Here is a 12,393-nt window from a genome sequence, read left to right as displayed (position 1 = left end):
ACTGTGTGCCAGGCAGATGGTGAAGGATGCCCTCAAAAGGAGCCTCCGGATTCCTTAGCAATGAGAGCTGCCTGCGGTCTACCCTCACTCCCCCGCTGCTATGATCCATCCGTGCCAGTCTTGTGCATGAAGCCTTGCCAAGGAGGGCTCTCTTCTGGCTTGAAGGATCTCCCAGGAAGATTTCAGTGCCTCCTCAGCCTCCTGATTCAAGAGAGGAAGGCAGCACATGGGAAGGGAGCCCAGAGAGACGAAGTGATGCAGGAGAGGATTTCCCAGCTCGGGGTTGAGAAATTTGAACAGAGGAATCCACGGGCCTTGGCTTATGCCCTGTCCCCAGATCTCGTTGACCTGTACAACTTTCACAGCTGCCCAAATCACCTTCCGAAATAACAGTCTCATCACACTCTTAAAGCCCTCTTCTGCTCCCTTGTTAACCTGGCTCAGAAGATCCCCCATGACCAGACCCCAAGCAATACCCACAGGCTCCCTCACAAAGCCTGGCTTTCCTACACACACCACTTACTGTGAAGGCTTATCCTGTGCCAGGCACTGAGCTGGGTGCTTCATAGATAGACTCTCATTTTACCCCCACCATAATTCTATGAGGTTGGAATAGAAACCCCGTTTTACAGATATAGACACTGAGGTTCAACCCAAGGTCACACAGCTAATAAGCAACACAGCTGGGAGGGACAGCCCAGCATGTCTGAGTCTAACACAGGCCTGGAGCCATTACTTTATCCATTATTACATGTGTGCCACTGCGTCTTTGTGCATGCCTTTCCCCTGTGCCTGAAGAAGTCTTTGTCCCTTCTGTTTCCTGCAGAACTCCTTCTCAACCTTCAAAACCCATCTCAAATGACACCTCTTCTCCAAAGCTCTCTCCACTCTACCAGCTCACAAGCATACACCACTTCCTGCTTGATACTCCCTCTGCATTTGGCAGAAACTGTCCATACATTCCCTTTGTCTCCTACTAGACCCTGTCCCCCTGGCCTTTCCAGCCCCATACCACTGGCACCTTGCCTGGCATAAGGTCGGTGTCCAAAAACAGCTTTTAAGTGAATAATCAGGGGCCTCGTGTGCCTGGCCAGATGCAGCCACAGCCACGCAACCTCCACTGTGGGTGCCTGGGCACTGCCCCCACCCAAGAAGCCGACCCCCCGTCTCAAGCAGGGATCAAGTGCCCCCAATGACAACAGAACACCCAGCTCCTCCCCGTGCTCGTCCAGCCTGCCCCTCTCTGCTCCACCAGCTCCGCTGTTTCTGGGAGTCTCAGCCGGTGATTAGGGCCCTAATCAGCAGGACTTCCTGCCTGCGATTGCCAGAGGTGGGGGCGGGGCAGGAGGGAAGCAAGGTCAATCCAAGGTGAAGTTCGCAGCCTGGGACAAAGAGAGAGTCAGCCAAGGAGATGGACTCATGGACTCTTCCAGCCCTGCACCTCCCTAGCCCTTCATCTGACAGGTGAGGATCCCAGGCTCAGCAAGGGAAGGGACACTTCTAGAGTCCAGGGACAGAGCAAGAGCACTGCTTTCCCCATGCCCTGTGGCCTGTCTTACACTTTCCTTGAACCCTCTGCCCACCTCTCGAACCCCCAACCAAGCCCCAAACCCAGGGCCTAATGCAGACTGCTCGCCATGAAGGTACTGCTGTAGACCAATCGATTGCTCAGATCTGGTCAAGGTCAAGAGCCAAAGGCAAGCCCCTCCTCTAGAGGAGCAGTGGCCCAGAAATGGAGCAAAGGTGAGCAGGGGCTGAGGAAGGGAAGCGAGATAGGGCCGTGTTGAGCTCAGGAACCCTCCCCAGCTGTCATCATCATCAACCCAAGCCCATTCTTTCTCCAAAAAAAATGCTTAATGCCTTTTGCAGCTGCAACTGGGCGGGCCAGGGGTCCGGAAATAGAGCTCACCCCCGACCTGGAGCAACCCCAGCCTCCCTGGGTGGGAACCAGGGCCAGGGGGAGAGTGCAGCTTGGCAGGCCTTGAGGGCTGACCCTTGCTAATGAGGAACGTCAGAGGCACCAGAAGGTGGAGGACCCCAGAGAAGTGAGAGCCCTGGGAGGAAGAGGGAGTGTAGCCAGGACCCACCCCTACCACAGGTTCAAAGCTCCCAGCTATGTGCCACGCAGGAAGGGCCCCAAAGGGCATGGTTCTCCCCCACCTCCCACCAACAATGGACTGAACTAAAGTTGCAGCAAGAGAGATGGAGGTTAGACTTCCGAAAGACCTAGGGAATATAAGACACAGCAACTTGCAGCAGTTATTTGGGGATCCCACTTTACAATGTAGACCCCAGCCCCAAGGGTATAGCCCATGGTCAAGAGTAGCCTGCCTGGAGGCCAGGCCAGACACATTCTTGCCAGGCCTGGGAGTCTCTGATTTAGTGACTCTCATCAAGTTATGGGACAGGATCCAAGGAGGGGAGCTTGGCCTGGTTTATAATAATGCATCTTGTTTACAGTGATGGCAACTCTCTCAGAGTCCTCCATAAACACAGCTCTGCATTGGCTCTCCGGGCAGACAGGGCCCCGGGAGGTCCCCTTAGCTCCCCGACTTCCCACACTCCCAGAGAGAGAGAGAGACAGAGTCGCAGGGAATCTCTTCTCTGGGCTCAGATGCTAGAATCCCTTGAGGGAAAATGATGCCACCATCTCCTCCACCCTCTGGTCCCATAAGGCTCCCCATCTTAGGGATGGGGCACCCACAAGAGAGAGAAAAGAGTCAACTGAGCCCCTGGAGAAACACCAGTACCACCACCATGACCAGTAATAACAAGTACTAACATTTACTGATCACTTACTTTGTGCTCGGCACTGCTCAAAGTGTTTCCAATAAACTAACCCCATTTGATACTCACAACTACACCACGAAACAGGTACATTTATGATCCCACATTGCAGATAAGGAAACTGAAGCTAAGAGAGGTTCAGTCACTTGCCAAAGCCACACAGGCAATAAATCGGTTGTCTTCCGTTGAGCCCCAGCAGTCTGGCCTTCAGAGTCACCTTTCCTGCCTCACTCTAGACCTCTGAGCAAACTCAGCCCTGTTTCTGGGCCTAGCAAGTCCTCCCCAGGCCCCACTGTCTATAACCATCACTCCCCTGCCCCTCGGGCACAGCAAGGATCACCAGGGAGCAAAAGGCAAGGGCCTGGCCTCAGGGAGCTTATGATCCAGCTAGAAGACAGATGAGCACACGGGAAGTTTGAAGGACAGGGAAAACTGAGAGGTCCCATATTCTCTGCTGGAGAAGGCTTAGGAAGACTTCTGGGGAAGCTGGACCTCTAACTGGGACTCCCTCTCACCATGGTGGCAGGACAGGACTCCACTCAGACACCACTGTCACCCCTCATTGCTCATCGGCTCCACAGGACCACACCCTCCCCCCTCGGCTAGTCCCTCCTGCCTCCCGAAACACCCAGGCCTCAGCTACAAACCTCCAGCCCTAAAAAGGCAGGGATTACAGAGCCCAGACTAGCCCTGGAAGAGGCAGCGCCAGGGATTGGCTCGGGCCGCATGACCATTCCACCCCACAAAGCTCCAACTCCATGGAGACCAACCATCTCCCAGAGGGAAACCAAGGTGTGGACAAATAGGAAGATGGCCAAGGTCACGAACCCAGGTAGAGGCAGGCAAGGGACTCAGCTGCGCCTCCTGCCACCTCCCCTCTTGGGAAAGTGCTTCAGGCAATTTGAGAAAAGGAAAGAGAGGAGGGCCAGGTGTGACCTTGCATAATGGATTAGGGCACCCAGGGAGGTGGGCATGGCCCACAAGGCTGGCAGCCCTGCCACCCCACTACTCTCGTTCCGGCTCACTGGTGCCCACGTCTCTGTGTGCCTAATGGCTAAGAGCCAGGGCCATGGGGACACAGCACTGGGGACAAGAGTCCCTCCATTCTCCGTAAACCTCTCTCTCTCCCCCAGTACCACACCCACTTGCTTTTTTCAGAGGCCAGTAACTGGGAGGGCTTTCCTCTGCTCCCCTCCAATATACATCCCTCGGCTGGACCTCTGTTTCCCTTTCTGGGGTAAGACCCATGGCCTCAGAAATAAGCCAATAAGCCAGAATGGCCTGCAGCTGAAGGCCTTTGTCAATCAGTGCAGCTCTAACCTTGACTTCTTTAGGCTCAAGGGCGCGCCCTCAGCATCTCACCTTCCTGCCCCTCTATTGGGTCTCTGTCAGACCAGAGCCAAGGGTGTCCTAATTATGCAGCCTCATCTAGTCCCAGCTTGAGACAAGGAACTACAGTTAGATACTTGAAAAGGACTTCATCCTCAGGCGAAGCCAGGATGGACTTGGGGCCAAGGGGTGGCCAGGCTGACCTCAGACCCTACTCCTTCACTCTCTCCACTAAGGATAAAAGGAGTCACAGGGGTTGTGTGGAGAGGCATGCTGGGACAGGAAGGACGGAGCCCGTGTGGGTCCTGAGCCTCTCCCAGAAGCCCACCTTGACCTTCCCATCATGAAAAGCCCAAGCCCGCTAGGGTTTGGGGTTCCCAAACCTGGATCTGCAGCCCCACCCTGCCTCTCCCCTGGCAGCCTGGCACCCCCACCACAGAGAAGGAGGCCTGGAGCGGCAGCGTGGAGAGAGATATCCCTTGAAATCCCCCTGCGACTTACACAAACCACTTCAAGCTGCCCCCGACAACCCTGTGTTATTTCACAAATGTGGAAACCAAGGCTCAGGTAAGAGCCAACATGGGGATTTTCTACATCTCAGATCTTGACACTGCTCCTCTGCCTATTAGCTCCAGGCAAGCTGGGGAGGCCCCTTCTCGTGGGCGGGGGTAACAAGTTACAAACTGGGCAGGGGCTGGAGCTGCCAGACCTCAAAGCACATCCCTATCCTTAATCCTCACACACTGGCCCCCAGTTAGCCCCCTTAGCTGGGAGCATGGGCTCTAACTGTGGGGGGCAGGGGTGGGTCTATGGCATCCCTTCTATTCCACATGTCGCCCAGGTCTGTGCTGGCCCTTGTGGGGTTAACCAGCGGGGCAAGGCTCAGAATAAGACAGGAAGAATCGGAAGAAACTCAGAATCTTTGCAGGAAGCAGCTGGGGCAGACCTGGCAGGAGAGTGAGCGATGGGTGTGAGGGGAGAGCATGGGGCTCTCTGTTCCCCAAACACTGGCAGGGAGGAGGAGGCAGTGCCCACGCCCCAAGCCGCAGGCCACCGCCTTCCTGCTCCCCCATTCCGGGTGTCCGAGAATTCCGGACTCCTAGAATCCCAGGACCTCAGCCTCCCAAGAGACCCTCAGGGTCATCATCTCTCTTAACCGCATCCCAGCTCAGGAATCCTTCCACGCTGTTTTCAAGCCACTGTCCGAACTCTCTCCGAGACGGGAGGCTCACTACCTCACAAGGCAGCCCATTCTCCTGCTGACCGGTCAGGCTTCTTAAGAAACCCTCCAACAGGCCTGAACCAAGCTTCCTTCACCAAGTAAAAATCCATTCTCCCTTTCTGGTTCCTATTCCTACCTCAGTACTAACAGGGCACTGAGAATTCTCAAACTCCAGGTCTTCCACTATAGTCCATCAGAAGGGAGAAGATGGTCATCCAATGGTAAGGTTGGCTCTGAACTCACCTGCACCCCACCCAGTAACCCCCCCACACCCAGCCACCAGCCCCTGGGATGTTTGCGATTCTGGGGGCTGCAGCCCCCACGGGAGATTCTGAGCTGGGGCTCTGTGGGAAGTGAAGAATGAGAAGTACTGAGAGAGGGATCGGGAAGGAGAGGCAAGGGTCTGGAAGCAGAGGTTCCCACGACGCATCCTCCACCACCCGCTAATTCTCAGCTCTGAAGCAAAGCCCTGGCTCCCAGACCTCGGGGGTCCCAGTAGACTGGCTGAGACCTTCCCCAAATGGGGACCCCAGCACTGGTCCTATTGAGAGCTCTCCCACCCAGCACCCCATGCAGACCCAGGTCCCTGCCGGCCCTGGGCCAGAAGGGTCAGGGCAGAAGGGGGCTCGGCTATAACCAGCTCTGAGGTCCTGGGGGAGAGCAAGGGTGGGGGAGACAGCAGGAGCCGCCAGCTGGCAGGGCTAGAAGCGACTTAAGGCCAAGTCTGAGCCACAATGGTCCCCACCCCACCCAGACAGCTTCAGGAAGGGGCCCAGCAGAGACTCAAGGAAAGAGAGTGCTCCCCCACGCCCTCCTGATCCCCCCTGCTTTGATTCTGCCTCACGTACGAAGTTCTACAGCTTCCAGAAGAGAAATCCCTGTCCCCAAAGATTCTGGAACCCTGGTTTCCAGAACTTGGAAACCTCGCCCCACAACTGCTTGTCCTGCTCTCCCCTACCTGACACCCATCCTGTCCCCTAACCCCATCCCACCCCTTCAGGGAGCCCGGCTTGGGGGTGCAGCAGGCTTCTCCTGGCCACCCCTCAGTCATCCCCTCCCAGTTTCCTCTTCTAAGACAGTGGCCAGCCGAGAAACATCTGGGCAAGCAGTCCTGGCCCTGGTCCTGAATTGGGGGGTGGGGGCAGACACTGAGGTTTAGCTCTGCATGGACTCCCCCACTTGGGAAAGGGTGGCAGGCAGGGCATCAGAGGGTCAGAGGAGGAGACGGGGGTGGGAAGAGAGGAAGGAGAGGGGGGTGGGAAGCAGCTGCGTGTGTCTGTTCATTAACCACCTGGATTAGCCATTTCTGCCCAGAGGGGTGAGGAGGGAGTGAGAGCTGCTGGTTGGGGGAGGGCACAGGGGGCACTCATGCCAGGCTGTGCCCGGGGTGCCCAGGGACCCAAGCCCAGGGGAGGGGAGCACAGCAGGGAAACCCTTCCAGGCCCACTAGACCCTCCCTCGCAGCCTTGACCGCAGCCTTGGCCAGCCCTCTGGGAGATGAGATTCTGGAGCAAGGGGAGCCCCGAGGAGAACAGGGCCCGGCAGCAGCTCCAGTGGGTGGTAGGGAGAGAAATGAAAAGAAAAAATGTCCACGCCCATCTCGTGGTCCCCTCCAGAGGCAGCCCTGGGATGGGCAGCAGGGAGAGGAGGGGAGACTAACACTCCCGACCTCCCCATCTTGCTCTGCTGGCCTCAGTCTCAAGCAGCCGCGGACACCAGCAACTTCCCCAGCAAACAAAACTCCTTCTGACTGGCCTCTCCCAGCGTGGGGGACAACCGCACCCAGACACCCTGCCGGAAGCAGTCAGTGAGGGCAGGGGACTGACAGGCTGGTCTGGGGGTTGGAGGCTAGCCAAGCCCCGGGACAGGTGACCCGGTGAGCTGACCTCCCCCTCCCCTAATCTATGTGATGGGTGGTCCTGACAGCATGGGTAGGCCTGGCCAGTACACACACACACACACACACACACACACACACGCACACACACGCACACACACACCCCACACTCACCTTTCTGACAGAAGAGCCACGGGGTGGGTGGGTGTCTGGGCGCCCCTCTGTCTGGGACAGAGGCAGTGGGCAATGACGGGGCAGCAGCTGTGGCTGGCAAGAGGCTAGGAGGCTGGCGGCCGGGAGGAGGGCGTGAGTAAGCCTTGTGTCCGGGCGGGAGCGGGCGCAGGAGCGGAGCTGGTCCCAGGGCCACTGCTGGGAGCAACTGAGCCAGGGCGCTGCTCGCCCGGCTCCCTCCCCCCGGCGGGGGGGCCAGTAGCGCACCGCCTCCTTCCCCGAGCCGGCCAGCAGCCCGCCCCGCCGCTGCCGCCTCCTTTAACCCCTGCAGCACCCAGCCAGCTCTGGGCTCCAGGCTCCCGGCTCCCAGCCCCTCACACGCGCCTGGGGCCCCGAGATGCGGGCCTCCCCCTCCTTCAGCCGCCAACCAGGCAGCCTCCCAAGGACCTGCGGGGAGGCATCAGAGGGCTGGGGGCAGAAGTGGGGCGAGGGGACAGGTGGCCAAGAGGTTCAGGACCTCAGGGAAGAAATACAGCCACAGAGAAATGGCCAAGAAGGATGTTTGGTCAGATGGTAATAACAATGATAATAGTCAGAATAACGGCCACTCCCAATTTTTTGGAAAGGAAGCTCTATGCCAATCCCAACTCATTTTGTGACAGGAGGGCCAGAATCTCACTTCTGAGCCCATTTTTTTCTTCATCTCTGCTTTTTTTTGTCTCCGCTGAGTTAAGGCATTTGCGGCTTTATATTCAAAACTGAAGGGAAGAGAACTCTAGTTAATGAAGTGCATGCTTCAGCTCTCTTCGAAAGTCATCAAACAATAACAGGGACTAACGGATAGAGAGATAAACAGAAATGCAAGAGCAAACGTAACAAAGGATTCATCATAGAATCTATGGGATTTACCACTTAATCCTTTCAACTTTCCTATGTGGACAAAATTGTTTTTATACTTAAAAATATCAGGGGGGACGTGATTTGAAAAGTTTGAAGGTAAGAAGTGGACAGGATTATTTTGAGGGGAAGGGGAAAGTCATTTCTTTGCGACACACCTGTTGCATGCGGGGCACTTAGAAGAATATTCTCTCTCACTTACTCTTTAAATCTTCCTTGTTATTCTAGCTGAAGAAAATGATCCTGGAGTAAGGTTCGGTGACTTGTCCAAGACCACACAGGATGCTGTTGAGCAGAAACTCGGACTTGGATAGGCTCACTCCAGAGCCAAGCTCCCCACCACTCAGCTCACCAGAGACTGAAAGGCCCTTCTCTCCCCCACCTGGGCCTGTGACCTGCATTTCTGAGCCTCAGTTTCCCCTGTGGTATGATGAGTTTGGATCCAAAGATCTTTAAGATGTCTTCCAGTTCTAACACTCACTAATTTTATTAATTCATCCAAACCCTCCCCCAGGAAAGTGACAGGGAAGGCCCAGAGGAGGGACAAACAGTCTCGGGAAAGATTTGAGGGCCATCTATGGCCAGGGTCACAGGGCAACGATCAGTACTTTGGAGGGCTACTCCCCCTGCTCTGGCGACAGGGAAGCCCTTGAGGATGGGGGGGAAGAGGGCACCTTCCCAGGACCCTAATGTGAACAGGGTGGAGACAGAAGCATCGTTGTGCCCAGGCCCTGCATCCAGAACAAGATGACTCACCCCTTCCCAGGTGGAGAGTCTGGGTTCCCAGAGTCCCAAACTCCAGTATCTCAGAACCTACCAGCCTTACTGGTGGCCTCGGTCTGTGAGCATGTGGGTGCTGCCAGAGACAGAGAAAGGAGAGACATGGCCCCACTGAATGTGCCTCTGAGACTGCGGACTGTGTAGGAGAACAGCCCAGCCCTCCCTGGTCCCAACTCTGGGGCAAAGGTGAATCCTAATAGCCTTGTCCTGCTCACCACCACATCCCTGCAGACAAAGGGCAACTCAGCCCCGGTCACGGTCACAGAGGAAAGTGAGAGATTCCATGTCAGCGATCTGGACTCCTCTAAAGGTGGACGAGGAGTCTGTCATAAAAGTGGAAACCCCCTCCCTGTCTTGGGTCATGGAACGGCAGACGTGCCATCCTCCCCATCCCCCCCTTCCAACCCACAGCCCACCATCACCCTGATTGACACCCAACTACCCCAGGCTCCCCACTGCCTACCAGATCCAGTCCCAGCACCGCAGAAGGGCCCTCTGTGACACAGCCCCACCTCTGAGCCTTTTCAAGGTGCCATTGCCCCTTTTCCTCCTCCGTGGCCAGGTCTCAATTCAAAAGCCACAACCTCCCTGGGTCCTTCTGCAACCATCCCATTTGGTAGGTGCTGGCTTCTCCTCTGAACACCCAAGGCTCCTGCTCATACATTAAGGCCAGGACACTCATTGGGTGGGTGCATTTCTCTATGTCCCAGTGAGTTGAGCAAAGATTCATTCACCATTTCCTTCTGCTTTCCTGGTATGCTCAGTGCTCAGCACAAGGTGGCTGCATAGGTTCTCAATGAAAGCAGAGTGAATAATACATAAATGGCAGAGTGATGGATACATGGATGATTGGTTACAGACTGAAGAAAAGAACACTTTTTAATGCCTGGTTCTGCACAAAGCTGTCCCAAGATAACTGCTGGCAGACCTTTATCTTCAAAGCCATCTACAAAGCTGACCATGAGAAACACTGACCTTGGTAAGACATGAGGATCATTTACACGATGTCCCGCACGCATCCCACTCCCCTCACGTCTGCAGCGGATCAGAGGGCTCTGACAGATGCCTGCTTCAGCTGCTAGCCAGGAGCCCCTGGAGGTGACACGCTCCATCCTCCACCCCCCAATGCCACCTCCCTTCCCCAGCCCTCCTGGGGCAAGGAAGCATGAATTCAGTAGGTGTCTAGAAATCCCACAGACAAAAAGTAGAGGATAGATGGGACGGGGGGAGGGAGGCAGCTGCAAGGAGCTAGGGGATTCCAGAGAAAATGAGTAGGCTTCCCCTCCACTTTCAAGAGCCGTCCCATAGCTGGTCATCCAGCCCCACTCCCTCCCTGGGCTTTCCCCGTATCAGTCTCAGCCTCTCACTCATTCACGTGCACAGCCACACACACACACACACACACACACACACACATACACACAGAGCTGCTTTCTACAGAAGACTGCTTAGTCCTTATTCCCTCCCCTCCATGCAGCCCTCCTCCGGAGCCAGAGCAGACAAGGGATTCCCAGGGTTTTCCATCTCCCATCCCCCATCCCCTAAGCCAGCCCATGCCCCTTCCTCCCCCTCCCTCCCCCCTCCCTCCCATCCCCACCGTGCTGGACTCCACATCTGGTTCCAGTTGTGGTTGGTCCATTCAGGGGTAGGCCTGGGGGTTTCTCATAAAACTGAATAATACCAGTGTTGGAGCCTGTGGAGCTGGGGGGAAGGGAGGGCAGGAGGCTGCAGGGGCGGGAGGGAGCGAGGCCAGCAGCAAGGAGGCAGGGGGAGACACAGAACCCAGAAAGTAGCACGGCTCCGCCTGGCATCTAGCAAGGATTCAATGGATGCTTGTTTATGGAAGATAGAAGCAGGAGACACAGAGAGCAAGAAAATCAGGAGGAGAGAAAGCAGGACAAAGAGGGGGTCAGACCCAGAAGGAGGAAGGAGACGAAGCTGGGGGCCCTGGGACAGGGCCACTGAGCCACAGAGTGGCCATTGAGAAGAGCAGGGAACTGAATGGTGCAAGTCGGGGCCAGGTGCTGAGTTAGGCACTTTCAATGGAACAGGAGGAGATGTGACAGAAAGGAGGACAAAGGGACACAGAGACAGAGAAGAAAGGGCAAAGATAAAGTCAAGGGAAATATTACCCCCTAAGGTTGAATGCAGACCCCTGCTGGCCTCCTGGCCTCACGGGCCAGCGCAGGGCTGCCCCATTTCATCCTTCATTCCATCTGCAGCAATATTTGAGCACCTAGCCTGCACCAAAACTTCCCTGTGTGTTTTCCATGCAGGCCCCCATTAAAATCTGCGAGATGGCTGTAAGGCGATCACTCTTAGCCCAGTCTTAAGAGATGGGCTCAGAGCAGTTAACCCAAAACCACAGGGCGGCTGATGAAACAGAATTTTAATCCAGGTCTTGCAACTCAAGGCTGTTTCACTACCTCACACGACTGGGAATTCTGGGTCCTGGTGCTCCCTCTGGAGGTCATTGTGTCACGTAACCCCCACTCTTGCATGGCCGGTCCCCAGGTCCTTCTGGCACTAAGGGCAAGCTCCTCTGAGCTGGGCTAAGAGTAGGCCACCAAATTCCAGCAGGCAGGGACTGGATTCCCAGCCTTCCTAGCATGAGGGGGGAGGGACTGGAGCTGCCCCCTCTAGGGCCCTTGGCCTCAGCTCTCTCCCTCCCTGTCCACCACAGAAAGGGCAGGGAGGGCCACATGCCCAGGTCTCCAGGGGAGAATCCCTGGGCCTCCAAATCCTGCTGGGCCCACAATACAGCTGGCTGGAAGCCAGGCCCTGGGGGCCACCGAAGGCATTTGGTCAGTGTCTGTACATTGGGCTGCACCCTCTCCCTTCTGACCCCCAACCCCCAACCGCAGCTACAGATGAGTGTGGGCTTTCTCCTAGGATGCTTTCATGTCAGGGCCACCCTCTGGTGCCCCCCTCAGCTGTCCCTTGCCCCAGAGCTAGCTCCAGGAGCCACACCCCACCCTGCTGGCCCACAGAGCCCCTCTCCCTTCCTTCCTGATGCTGGGCTCCACAGCCCAGGTCACAGGTCTCTTCCCTTTCTATTTGTCATCCTTGACACTCAGGCCAGACTGAGGCAGCAGTAGGGACACCCCCTCCTCACCACTGTGCCCTATTTGCATCTCATTTGCATGCATTCCCAGCATCTCTCTGAGTACTGTACAGAGTACAGAGCCTCAGGCCCTTTGCCACACACCGCCCCAGGGAGGGAAAAGCTCCAGGCCTTCCACATTCTGGCTTCCGCCTCTCTGGTTTGTGCCTGTGGTCTGAGGGCAGAGGATCAAAAGAACAGGAGAAGCCTGAGAAAAATGGACTGCCAACAGCTTGTCTCCAGAACACATGCTGGCAGCCCCTTCCT

General features: G+C 56.2%; 1 protein-coding gene across 2 annotated transcripts in view; it reads right to left on the bottom strand.

The window, feature by feature from the left end:
* Positions 1 to 12,393, bottom strand: part of TNS1 (tensin 1) — a 182,022-nt gene that overhangs the window by 131,034 nt on the left and 38,595 nt on the right. The window contains exon 1 of one of the 2 annotated variants that reach the window (XM_039233098.1): positions 7,350 to 7,392. The exons of the other annotated variant lie outside the window; for it this stretch is intronic. The gene's annotated coding sequence lies outside the window, so the exon portion shown is untranslated. Of the gene's footprint in view, positions 1 to 7,349; positions 7,393 to 12,393 lie in introns of those variants that run through there. 2 annotated transcript variants of the gene reach the window in all.

Source organism: Hyaena hyaena, unplaced genomic scaffold (assembly GCF_003009895.1).
Source record: "Hyaena hyaena isolate Hyena2069 unplaced genomic scaffold, ASM300989v1 scaffold_71, whole genome shotgun sequence".
Lineage (NCBI taxonomy): Eukaryota > Metazoa > Chordata > Mammalia > Carnivora > Hyaenidae > Hyaena > Hyaena hyaena.
This window is presented reverse-complemented; position numbering and strand designations above follow the sequence as displayed.